Here is a 12,433-nt window from a genome sequence, read left to right on the forward strand (position 1 = left end):
GAATTTTTAAATTTTGTTTGTACTTTATAGGAGTGCTTGTCGTTTAGCAAAGGATTAAGTTTAAAATACAGAGTCACAATTGGTGGCTGGTGCTGGTTGTTATTTAGTTACATTATATATTTTACCTTTTAGTTTATTACAAATAAACAATATATTGTTACTTTTATTTAATTACAAAGTTGTCTGACTGGTTTTGTATTACATCTAAATTGCACTCCTGGGATATAGCGAATCACCTGCTTTTTTTTTTTTAAATGATTGTTTCGCATAGCAACATGTTTTGAATCATATCTAGAATGGTCCTCAGTTTCAAAAGTATTTTGTGGCATGACCAAGGCTGGCCCAACACATTTTGGCATCCGGTACAAGTGACAAAATGATGCCCCCCTCCCTGTGAGGTAGGAAGGGATGGGTGAAGATCTATACCAGGAACAAAGAGGAAATAAAGATCGACGTTGGGATCTACTGTTCCTGTAGATCCTTCTGCCACTGAGGAAGCTGACTCACCTTACCTCATGGGTGCATCGGCCCTGGGGAGGGGAAGGAGTTCTGCTTTTCTAGAAAAAGAGGTGCCAGAACTCACCACAAATGCTTCCCTTGTTCTCTTACAATGGCAATGGCACCCACCTGAGAGGTGCCACAATTGAGTTTCAGCAAGTTCCAGCTGAAAGAAAGCCCTGCTACTCTCCAAGAAAAACAGGTCCAAACACGCTTGAGTGTACAGATCTCTGGGTTGTGACCAGAATCCTTAAGCACTTTTTTTCCTGGTCTAACATTTTGAGTAGATTTCTGGTCTTATATACACCCATAAATTATAGAGCCAAACAATGATCATAGGTTACAAGAAAAAAAAATGAATGGTTGAAAAACTTTGGTTGTTATATGATGCTACAGAACTGATTTCCTCTCTATCATTTCAGGTGATGGGAGCTGTGCTCCAAAATGGGCACCCGGTTGGTGAAGATTGCTTTAATGAAATAAAAAGACCTTTCTCTTCTCAGATATCAGTTGGCACAATGAGGCATTGTGTGACCTTTTAAATACATTTACATTGTTATTATTATATTATCATTAGTGCATCATAATTATTATTACTACGGAATGTGTTCATTTTTCTCCTGCACAATAGTCACACAGGAGTAATCTCTGTGCGGAATAGCAGCAAACTTGTTTATCGTCTGTATTCCTGACACAAATGCCATTAGGGCTAAACACTGCTACGGCACAATAGAAGGATTCTTAAGGAATTATTTATGTATCTGTGTTTGAACATTTATTTGAAGCCCTTCTAACATTTTTCTTTTGGCATTTTGAAGCGTGGAGATGTGAAGTGCCGCATACATCTGCTTCTGTGTTTTGTTTTGTTTTTGTGGGGTATAATGTCAGGAGCTATAATTAGTGAGACATTGTTTTGTGCATGATAATGCAGCACACTATTTCAAATAAGAGTTGCTTCAAATCAAATGCTAATTATGACAAGGCTGGATTGTGGAAGTTAACTCCATGCCCATAAACCTACTCTCCTCTCATCATTGGCAGACGCAGTTTCTGAAAAAGTGTTTCATTTTTTAAACAACAACAACAACATTTTATCAACCACAAATACATTGTCCCTAATAGGTGGGTCTCCTGTTCTCTCTGGAGAACACAAACCAGACCATCTCATGCAGCACAATGTAGCACTTGTGAATTCTGGGAGAATTTCAGGCACAACAGAACATTATGGATTCCTTATTGTGAGGCACACACACACACACACACACCACTCCTTTGATGCAATCCTGACTTCTTCATCAGTATGGAGGGATAAAGATGGCCGAGAGTGACACATCTCACATGGCTCTAATTACAGGTAGGTAGCTGTGTTGGTCTGACGTAGTCGAAACAAAATAAAAAAAATTCCTTCCAGTAGCACCTTAGAGGCCAACTCACGTGGGTTTAAACTGTTGTCTTGTAACTTTAGGATTCCATGTGGCATATTGAGTGGTTGGCTAATAAGGAGCAGGAAGGAAGATACATACTGGATGAGGAAATGGGAAATGGGTATGAATTCACTAAACCCAGAATAATTATGTAAGAACTGTCTACACCACCTTTCAAACCATGTTGCCTAAAATGGGTTGTAATATATTAAAAAAGCAAAAATTCAAAGCTGTCTTGATGGTCACCAACTTGGGCAGCCTGAAAATGAGGAGTGGACAAATTCAGGCAAGATAAGGCTGTCAACGGTGACTAGTGAAGATTGGGTCTATTACCTCCAGTATCAGAGTTATTATGCCTCTGGAATACAAGTTTTTGGGGATCACAAGTGGGAGAGAGCTTGCTTGTTGGCTTCCTCTGAGGGGGAGAACTTCTGGCCAGTGACCAAATTGGGTCCTCTAGGCCTCTCCATCCAGCCTTCCAGACCTTCCTCCAGTCCCATCCCCTATTCTCAGGATGCTCCCACCCACCCACCAGCCTTGCTTTGTGTCTTCCTTAAGACAATTTCTGGCTGGAAAGTCTTCTTGAACTATGATATTACTCCTTTCTTGCCTGGATGGTAAGATGGGAGATTGCAGAAACCTCTGCCTTGACTATGGCTGCAGGGTAACCTACTGTAGAAAGGCACTAGTCACATCCATGGTTCGAGTAACTTGTGGTCCCAAGAAAGTTGGCCATGAAGGACTGTGGTCCTCAGGATGCAAAAGTTGCCCATCTCTGCCACAGTCATAGGACCGACTAATATGAAAACAGAATTGTGGACTTATTTGCCTAAATGCTCTGGATCAGAGCAGTTTCAATTAGACTTGTGCTAGTGTAGTGCTTTGCGTTCCCTATATCTTTTAATAATTATTTTCTACTAAATGGCAGGTATCACTGTGAGAAAGAACAGCTCTGCATGAGGCATCTGGGGATGCCAAGTTTAAATGAATAAATATTCATACAAGAGCATCTTTTAACAGCACATACCTTGCAACCATACTAAAGTATGCTTACTGAGAAAGATACACCACAATAAGTTTTTTTTTGTTAACTTAGTTTGTGTTAAATATGTTTTCTGTAATTGACCTCTTTTGTACAGTGGTACCTTGGGTTACAGATGCTTCAGGTTACAGACACTTCCGTTTACAGACTCCACTAACCCAGAAATAGTACCTCGGGTTCAGAACTTTGCTTCAGGATGAGAACAGAAATCGCGCGGCAGCAGCAGGAGGCCCCATTAGCTAAAGTGGTACCTCAGGTTAAGAACAGTTTCAGGTTAAGAATGGACCTCTGGAACAAATTAAGTTCTTAACCCAAGGTACCAGTAAAATGTTTTATTTTGAAATCTTTTAAGATTATATTTTAGTTTTATGTTGATTATGTCGTTTGACTATATACTCTATATCTGACCTTCTTCAGATTGTTTTGTTGAAGTTTTATTGATGTTTTAATATTCTGTAAACCGTTTTGAGATTTTTCTTAAAAATATAAAGCGGTATGGAAATGAAATGAATAAATAAATAATAAGATACTTATCATCATCATCATCATCTTATACTGACCTTCATTTAAAGATCATAGGGTGGTTGACATCATAAAAATACAAAATGACAACACAAGATACCGTGTTTCTCCTAAAATAAGACACGTCTTATATTTATTTTTTCCTCAAAAAAACACACTATGGCTTATTTTCAAGGGATGTCTTATTCGGGGGCTGGATCATAACAGGGAAATGATTTTTTATATGAATTTTACAGATGCTGTACAACAGAAATCACGTTTCTGTCTCTCAGGATTGATTAGCCAGATGCTGCCTGAGATCACAATTGGCTTTACCAAATAGCTGTTAAGTACTTTCCTTTGATGCCCAGATCTCATGGCTACCATAAGGACAAAGGCAAGGTGATAATAGGAAGTTGTCTTTATCTATCTCCTTAATCTCCTCTTTCATATGCATAACCTTTGAAGCCTAGGAATGCAAGTTGTCTGGGTCTCTCGGCAAAACGAGAAGGGAGGGGATCTCAGTTTTTAAAAAACCACCCGCGTGTCTGCGAGAGCTCGCTACTTTCCTACCGTAGCTGCAGTTTGCCTGCCTCGCTCTCTGTCTCGGCCATCAAGAGGAAATCAACAAGCAACTCATGGCTGGGCACATACCGGTAGAATGGAAGGGGGAAAAGGTGGGGGGAAGCGAGAGGTGGGCTCTCTCTCTGTGTATGTGTGTGTGTGTGTGTGTGTGTGTGTGTGAGAGAGAGAGAGAGAGAGAGAGAGAGAGAGAGAGAGAGAGAGAGAGAGAAAGAGAGAGAGAGACGCACAGGGGGAGAGAAAGAGACGCGCACAGGGGGAGAGAAAGAGACGCGCACAGGGGGAGAGAAAGAGATGCGCACAGGGGGAGAGAAAGAGACGCGCACAGGGGGAGAGAAAGAGACGCGCACAGGGGGAGAGAAAGAGACGCGCACAGGGGGAGAGAAAGAGACGTGCACAGGGGGAGAAAGAAAGACGTGCACAAGGGGGAGAAAGAAAGACGTGCACAGGGGGAGAAAAAGAGACGCACACGGAGGTCATTCATGAGGCGTACTTAATCGCTCCTCTTTTCTTCTTCGTGCCTTCCTCTCCTCTCCACCGCAAATGCCACTTTTGTCCTCTTCACCAAGTAGAGCTCACATACGGTAGCACTATGGCTTATTTTCGGGGTATGTCTTATATTTTTTCAACGCATGGAAATCGTGCCATGGCTTATTTTATAGGCATGTCTTATTTTAGGAGAAACACGGTACATAATAAAACAAAAACACAAACCAATAACCTCCTGCCCAGTCACATTTTAAAAGGCCGTAGATGGTTTAATTCTTCAAAAGCCAGGGAGAAGAGGAATATTTTTGTCTGATGCCTAATGATATGTGATGAAGGTATCAGGTGAGCCTCCTGCGGGAGAGCATTCCACAAGCAGGGTGCCACCACAGAAAAGGCCCGTTCTCATTTTGCCGCCCTCTGGACCTCTTGTGGAAGAAGCACACAAAGAAGGAGATGATCACATGGGGAAAGGCAGTCCTTGAGTCGAGGTAGTCAAACTGTAGTCTTGAGGGATGAAGCAAGGTGCAAGAACTGTACTAGAGAACATCTAAGAAACACAGAAGAGCTGTGTTTTCTCTGCAGATTCCCCCGTGCAGAAGCTATTGATTATACTTCAAAGTTTAAATCCCTCCCCCCACCCATACCAATGCCTATAACTTCATCTGTCTGGAGCTGTCTAAACTTCAAACAGATTTTTGAAATTCAGGAAGGAAGCAATGTCAGAAAAATAAGTTATATTGCCAAACCAAAAGCCTCTCTACTTCTCAAATATTTTCCCCCTTTTCCTTTCCCTTCTTTGTGATTAGGATGTACATATATTTTCCCATAATCAATTCTTTCCACTGCAATAGACATTAAAAAAATGAATGTTTAATTACACCTGAGACTAAGCAGTTATTGCAGTTTCACCTTCAGCTTCGGAATTTTTTTGAACAACAAAACAAAACCTTTGAAAAGGAAGCCAACTCAAGAGACTCAAGACATTTAGGAGAAAGAAACCGTCGAGTCTAAAATGCAAGTCAGGAGCCTAGATGCCAACAAAATATGAAAGCATGAATAATGAAAAGATTCTTGACCTTTAAAGGTGCAGCAACGGAAGATTACAATTAAAACAAACCTCAGATATGCAAAATGTCTAACTTAAAAGTCAAAATCAAGTTTGCTCAGATTCATCTCTGTACAGAATAAAGCCAGTGTTGGCGATCATTTCAGGCATTATATTTTTTAACATACAATGTACTTTTGGCTACACCATCAGCTGCCACATCCGTGTGTGTATGTGTGTCTTTTGTGGGATCACTTCCCACAAACTTTTTACTTGCATGAATTCAGCTTTGCACTCTCAGCTTTGCACTCTCAGCTGCAGCCCCAGGGATTATCTCACACGGTGAGACAAGGAATAAAGTTCTCCTTTTATATTGGTGTTCCTGCCACTTCTCTGCAAGGAACATTCCCTAGTGGAGAGGAGTGAAGTTCTCCCCATCAGCTACATGCTGTGTGGAAGTTGGGAGAAGGACTTCCCTCCATACCTGCCAAGTTGCTGTCAGAGAAATAAGGGACCGGAAATAGCAGACCGGAAGTAGCGCTGCCGCCATTTTGGAACTGGGCGGAGCATGCTCAGAAGTGACTTTTGATGCTGCTCTGCCCAGTTCCAAAATAGCCGCCGCGCCAGAAGTTGCACTGCAGCCATTTTGGAACTGGGCAGAGCAGCATCAAAAGTCGCTTCTGAGCATGCTCCGCCCAGTTCCAAAATGGCCGCCACGCCAGAATAAACCGGGGAAAAACAAAAAAATCCGTTTTTTCAGCTAGGAACAGCTGGAAAAACGGGGATTTCCTGGGGAAAACGGGAGACTTGGCAGCTATGCTTCCCTCACTTCCACAGGGGAAGGGCTTCTCCTTGGAATCTCAGGGAATGGAAAAGGTGGGAAAGAAGGAAGGAGGGCATCGGGGAGGAGAAAGCTAACTCAAGGAAGGCAACACATGCTTGGAGAGGCTTTTCTTCCTCTGCCTCTTGCCCATGACCACTTCCTTGGGTGCTTGCCTTCACCTGCACCTCCACAGTCCTGGGGTTAGTGGTTACTACACATGCATGGTAGTAGCAGGTCCACATTAATTATTATTATTATTATTATTATTATTATTATTATTATTATTATTATTATTATAGTGTAGGTGGGTTTCCACAAGGCAAGACACAGTGATAACAGCAGGAACCTTTATTGAAGTAACAGAGCAGGACAACAGGGGTAAAGCAATTGCTTATATACATTTCTGAAGGCCTGAGCCACTCCCACTCCCAATGTGATTGGCTGTCTAAACTTTCAAGCTGCGAATCATGACTCAGAGTTTAAGGGCCAATGGCAGAGGCCCAAATCCTGAAATGTTCTGTGATTGGATATCATGTATCAGATCAGAACACAGGGGCTCAGAATCCTTAGTCCAGACTCAAGCTCAGGCAAACACAGACCACTGAATACATAACAATTATAATAATAATAATAATTATTATTATTATTATTATTTATTGAATTTATATACCACCCTATACCCGAAGGTCTCAGGGCGGTTCACAGAGCAAAATAAAAATATAAAACCACAAAATATATAATCAAAATAAAAGCAACAACCCAATAACCCCCCCCCCAAAAAAAACCCACCACAGTTTAAAAGGGCATAGGATGTCGATCAAATCAACCAAAGGCCTGTTTAAAAGGAACATTTTTGCCTGGCGCCTAAAGGTGTATAATGAAGGCGCCAGGCGAACTTCCCTGGGGAGAGTATTCCACAGATGGGGAGCCACTGCAGAGAAGGTCCTGTCTCATGTTTCGACCCTCCTGGACCTCTTGAGGAGGGGGCACACAAAGAAGGGCCTCAGAAGATGATCTCAGGGTCCAGGTAGGTTCATATGGAAAGAGGCAGTCCTTGAGGTATTGCAGTCCTGAGCCATTTAAGGCTTTATAGGTCAAGACGAGCACTTTGAATTTGGCCCGGAAACTAATTGGTAGCCGGTGCGGTTGGACCAGGATTGGTGTAATATGCTCAAACCATGTTGTTCCTGTGAGCAACCTGGCCACTGAGTTCTGCACCAGCTGAAGTTTCCGAACTGTCTTCAGAGGCAGCCCTACGTATAACGCATTGCAGTAATCTACCCTTGAGGCTACCAGAGCATAGACAACAGTAGTTAGGTGATCCCTGTTCAGATACAGGCGTAGCTGAGGCACCAGCCAAAGCTGATGGAAGGCACTCCAAGCCACTGAGGCCACCTGAGCCTCAAATACCCTGGAGTGCCCCCAAGCTACAAACCTGCTCCTTCAGAGGAAGTGTAACCCCATCAAGAGCAGGTAATCTCCCACCTATCTGGTCTAGGGATTGGCTCTGGCGGTCCCCTCTGCTGCCTCTGACTTGCTGGCCGGCAAAGGGTGCTGGTTTCTCAGTTTGGCATCCTTTAGATCACTTACACTGCCCTGTACATCAGTAGGGGCACAGGCCAATCCAGACTACTTCACCCACTTGCCAGAAAGTAAGCCCTACTGAACTCAGGGAGACTAGCTCTTGGTTAAATACTTCTAGGCTTGTGCTTAAATACTTCTAGGCTTGAGACAAAACCTAAAATTGGTCGCTTAATGTGTACTTCAATAAATATCACAACATGTGTTGAAATATTATTTTTTTCCTCAATGCCTGAATTCCTAAAGGCATTTTTACCCCAAAATAGACAACTTGCAATGTATTTTTGGTACGCCTTTGAATTAAAAATTGTGTCGGAAAATTCAGAGAAGTGTGAAATCCAAATGATAATTACGTTCTGATCTGCCCATCAGTCCAGCAGGTGTGAATCGTGACAGCTTGCAGCAGAATTCGCAGAAACCCAATTCTTCAAGCACTCCTTCCTTGGAGGTAAATCACACTGAATTATATGGGACTTCTAAGTAAAATGTGGTCAGGATTTGGCTGCTAATTAGTGGAGAGCTGTTCCCCTTGATTTGTGAAGGAAAAACCCTATTAAACGTGTGTTTTTCCCCTTCCAGCATCTCTGAGATGTGTTTTAACAAGCTGTTATTCTCAGGTGCCAATTCTGCAAATGCGTAATATAGTGCTGCTAAATGTATGACATAAAAGAGATCAGTTCATTGGAGAAAAATAGTACTAGCTTTTCATTTCCCTGGCATATTTCTCCTAATTTCAAAAGACTTGTTATATTTGACTTTTCAGCCAATTCCCACATTTTTCTTAACCACAAAAATTTAATAGTTAAAGTCACTGCTTTCAAGAGTTGAGCCATGTTATTCTAGTAAATAGATAAAGCATCTAGTGGTACATTCAGGGTAGGACCTTGGGGCAGGGATCCAACGCCCCATTCGGCAGAAGGAGCAGGAGTCCTCAAACACAGCAGGGCTAGCAAACCACATTCTGAAGCAAGTACCTTCTAAAAAGGACCCCCCCCCCAATAAAACCATTAATCCCAAAGACTAAAATTGCCTAAATGAACCACTGAGGGCATTAGTTCTCTGTCTTCAGGTTCAATCTTTTTTTTCATTATTGCTTAGACTCAGTTTGATTGCGACACACCCCACACCCACACACCCCATACCTGCCAACATTTCTCTGGAGGAAATAGGGGCACCCTATTCTGTTGTTGTTGTTGTTGTTGTTGTTGTTGTTGTTGTTGTTGTTGTCACCCAGCCCATCTGCCTGGGTTGCCCCAGCCACTCTGGGCAGCTTCCAACATATATAAAAACATAATGCAACATTAAACATTTAAAATCTTCCCTTTACAGGGCTGCCTTCAGATGTCTTCTAAAGGTTGTATAGGGGTCACATAACTCCATACCCTCCAACATTTCCCCGATGAAAATAGGGGTGTCCTAAGGAAAAGTGGGACATTCTGGGATCAAATCAGAAACCAGGACAGATTCTGTAAATCCGGGACTGTTTCTAGAAAATAGGGATAAATGGAGGGTCTCTCTCTCTCTCTCTCTCTCTCTCTCTCTCTCACACACACACACACACACACAAGCAACAAATAAGGGAATGATGACTGAATAAACACTCTAAATCAGTTTCTGTCTCTCTTGCTAACTAGAAGCACTACGTCCCTGTTGAATGTCAGAGTTTCAGCCGCAAAGCCCTGAACTTGTTGGATTCCTAATGTAATCTATCTCTAAATATGTTCCTGCTTGACGTCCACAGCTGGTTTTGATCATTCACCTATGAAAAGGAAGTTTCAATTAGCGCTGATCCCAACCTTTTCTCAAGAAAGAGTTTTATGGCCGCTCAACCAATAGGCCTCTTTGTTCAAACATCACTTACGAGACTGAAACAAAACACAGCCAGAACTGTGAGTCATCCCTGTAAGAACTCCACTTTTGTTGCAGAGGTCAGGCTGTGCCAAAACCATAAGAATTAGCTAGCCAAATTGAATTAGTGGTTGAAACACATTAATTTATACTAGATAAATGTTATTGTGGCCCTGTGGGCAAGTACTTAGGTCATAGGCTTTATGAACTATTTGCAACAAGAGGGCTTAACAGCTGTAAATCAAAGCTGGCATATACCTTTGGAAAATATTTACAGCTCCTTTGCTATCCCCTCGTTGCCAGCCATTGCGGAATGGCTCGCCATTTTGCACGTGTTTTGCAATACTTAATATACACACAGCAGATTAATAGTTTTGTGGAGGCCCAGACACAGTCTAGTTGAGACACGGCGATCTATTATCCTTGTGGCCCTTTCCGCAGGCAGCTGTGTGTTTATCATTCCAGACAGCTCTCTGTGGGTACAGAGCTCTGGCTCAGCACCAGTTTTTCAAAGCAATGCAGCTGCGCAATAAATGGAAGTCTTGATGTTTCCAACACACACACACAGAGACCCAAGCCCTGACAAGGCTGTTTCTCTTCTGGGATGGAATTAGATCCACTTAAGGCTGGACTATTTTGAGAGACAGGAGAAGAGAAATAAGTGGTTTCTGGCTGCAAATTGTGGCAACCTAGGAAAGATGCCAAGGGAGAATTATGCATAAATGATAGTGTTTGAACTTGTTTTTATGTCTTCCAGCATGCCTTTGCCAGAAGGAAGGGGGGGAGGGAAACACACCCTGATAGGCTCTCATTGTCGAGAGCTTTTCATTGTGAAGCCACTGACTACATGCACTGATTCAGTCCAGAGTAGCTGCCCAGCTCTGGTACACAAGCAGGTGCAAATACATTTGCCACATGCCAGGAGTTATCTACAAAAAGAGAGAGACAGAAATGTCAGCCTTGGGCTTTGATGGCTCTCATTCTGGGGGGGGGGGGAATCCAGAGCTCTCCTTCATATGTACTGATTCTTGTAGACTAGGTTGGAAATGCTTTTCGGCTAAAACTGGTCGTCATCAGGACATGTGGGCCACAAGCAGGTCTGGTGGCAGCACTAGGAAACTAGCAAAGCGCACCGTTGCCAAAACCTGAGCGCTGATATACTACTACAAGCTTCCATTTTTATTTTTTCACAGTGTGGCAGAGTGACACTACTTTGGGTACTCTGAAGCATTGTGGGAAATTCAAAATGGCGGCTTCCCAGCTGTCCACGGCCATCTAGTAACAGCTTGATGAAGGAGCCCAGAGAAAGAGGCCCAGCTGTAGCATTTTACAGAAGGAGACCTTGAAATTGATCCTTTAAACATTGGAGCAGAAGAAGCTGCAAAGTTTGCAAGGCTAGCTTCTAAAATGTGACCCTGGGTGACTTGGGGGAAAGATGTATTTCCCATCAGTCTGGTACTTAATGGCAGCATGTCTGGTTGTGTCCCTTAATTTTGGAGCAGTACAGTCAGTGCTCAAAGTGGGGTGGGATAGGGTAGGATTCCATCCAACATTTTTCAGCAGACTTATTAGACTCCACCCCCACCCCCAAGCAGACTTCCTTGGCACTTCCTATTTCCATCCACTTTGTTACAAAAAAGTGGCCTTTTTTCACTTACTTTGGCCACTGACCACAATCATGTACAGGCTTCTCCGGAAGTAGAATTCTAAAGTTGGAAGGGGACACGAGGGTCACCAACCCCCCCTCCAATGTTTGCGAGTGAGATGGAGGAAGAGGAATTGTGGAGAACAACCCTCCACTTCTCCTGATGCTGCAAGAGAAGAGAGGTGAAGCAATGGTTTACAGCAGGGTTTTGAGGAAAGTTACAGCTCAGAGATAGATGAACAGAAGAGTTGGGAAGTGATTAGAAGAAGGGCGGGGAACTGTGGCAGGGAAGCCAGATGGCACGCTGCCACTGGAGAGTATTTCTGACCCCCCCTTCTCCCAGAATTCGGCGTTTGTTAAGAGTGCAAGAACAAAGGAATCAGAGATATTTGACCACGAGTGGTCACTGTAAAGGAAGGTGCTGTTGCCGAGAAGGGGGGAGGAGGAGCCCAGTTTGGAGCAACGCCATTCTTAAGGCTTGCTGTGTTCTTTTATCTCGCTATTATGATTAAGGAAATTCATTAAAAAGGACTCTACCTTGTAATTTCTGCTCTTGCTGCAACTGGGGGAGGAATAGCTTTCCCTAAGCCTTGACACAAGAGTACACACAATTGTAGCCCTAGGCTGCAATCTTATGCCCACTTACTTGGGAGTAAACTCCACTGAACACACAGAGACTTCCTTAAAAATAATAATAATAATTATGAAGGATTTCTTGGTTTACAAAAGTATGTGCAATGTCTCTTTTTTCTAGCTACATTTTCTAGTTACAGATTTGCTGAGACATTAGTGTTACATTAGGAAGAAAAGGGGGAAATAGGTGGAGGGAGGAATGGTGAGTGGGGTGGGGTCGGGCGGCAATGCTTCTATTCTACTTAGTGTATGTGTGGGGTTCTGTGTCAGTGTCACTTGTGTGGGCTGTGGTGGAATTTGTTGTGTGTGTGTGTGTGTGTGT

This window comes from Zootoca vivipara, chromosome 10, assembly GCF_965207765.1.
Source record: "Zootoca vivipara chromosome 10, rZooViv2.hap1.1, whole genome shotgun sequence".
NCBI lineage: Eukaryota > Metazoa > Chordata > Lepidosauria > Squamata > Lacertidae > Zootoca > Zootoca vivipara.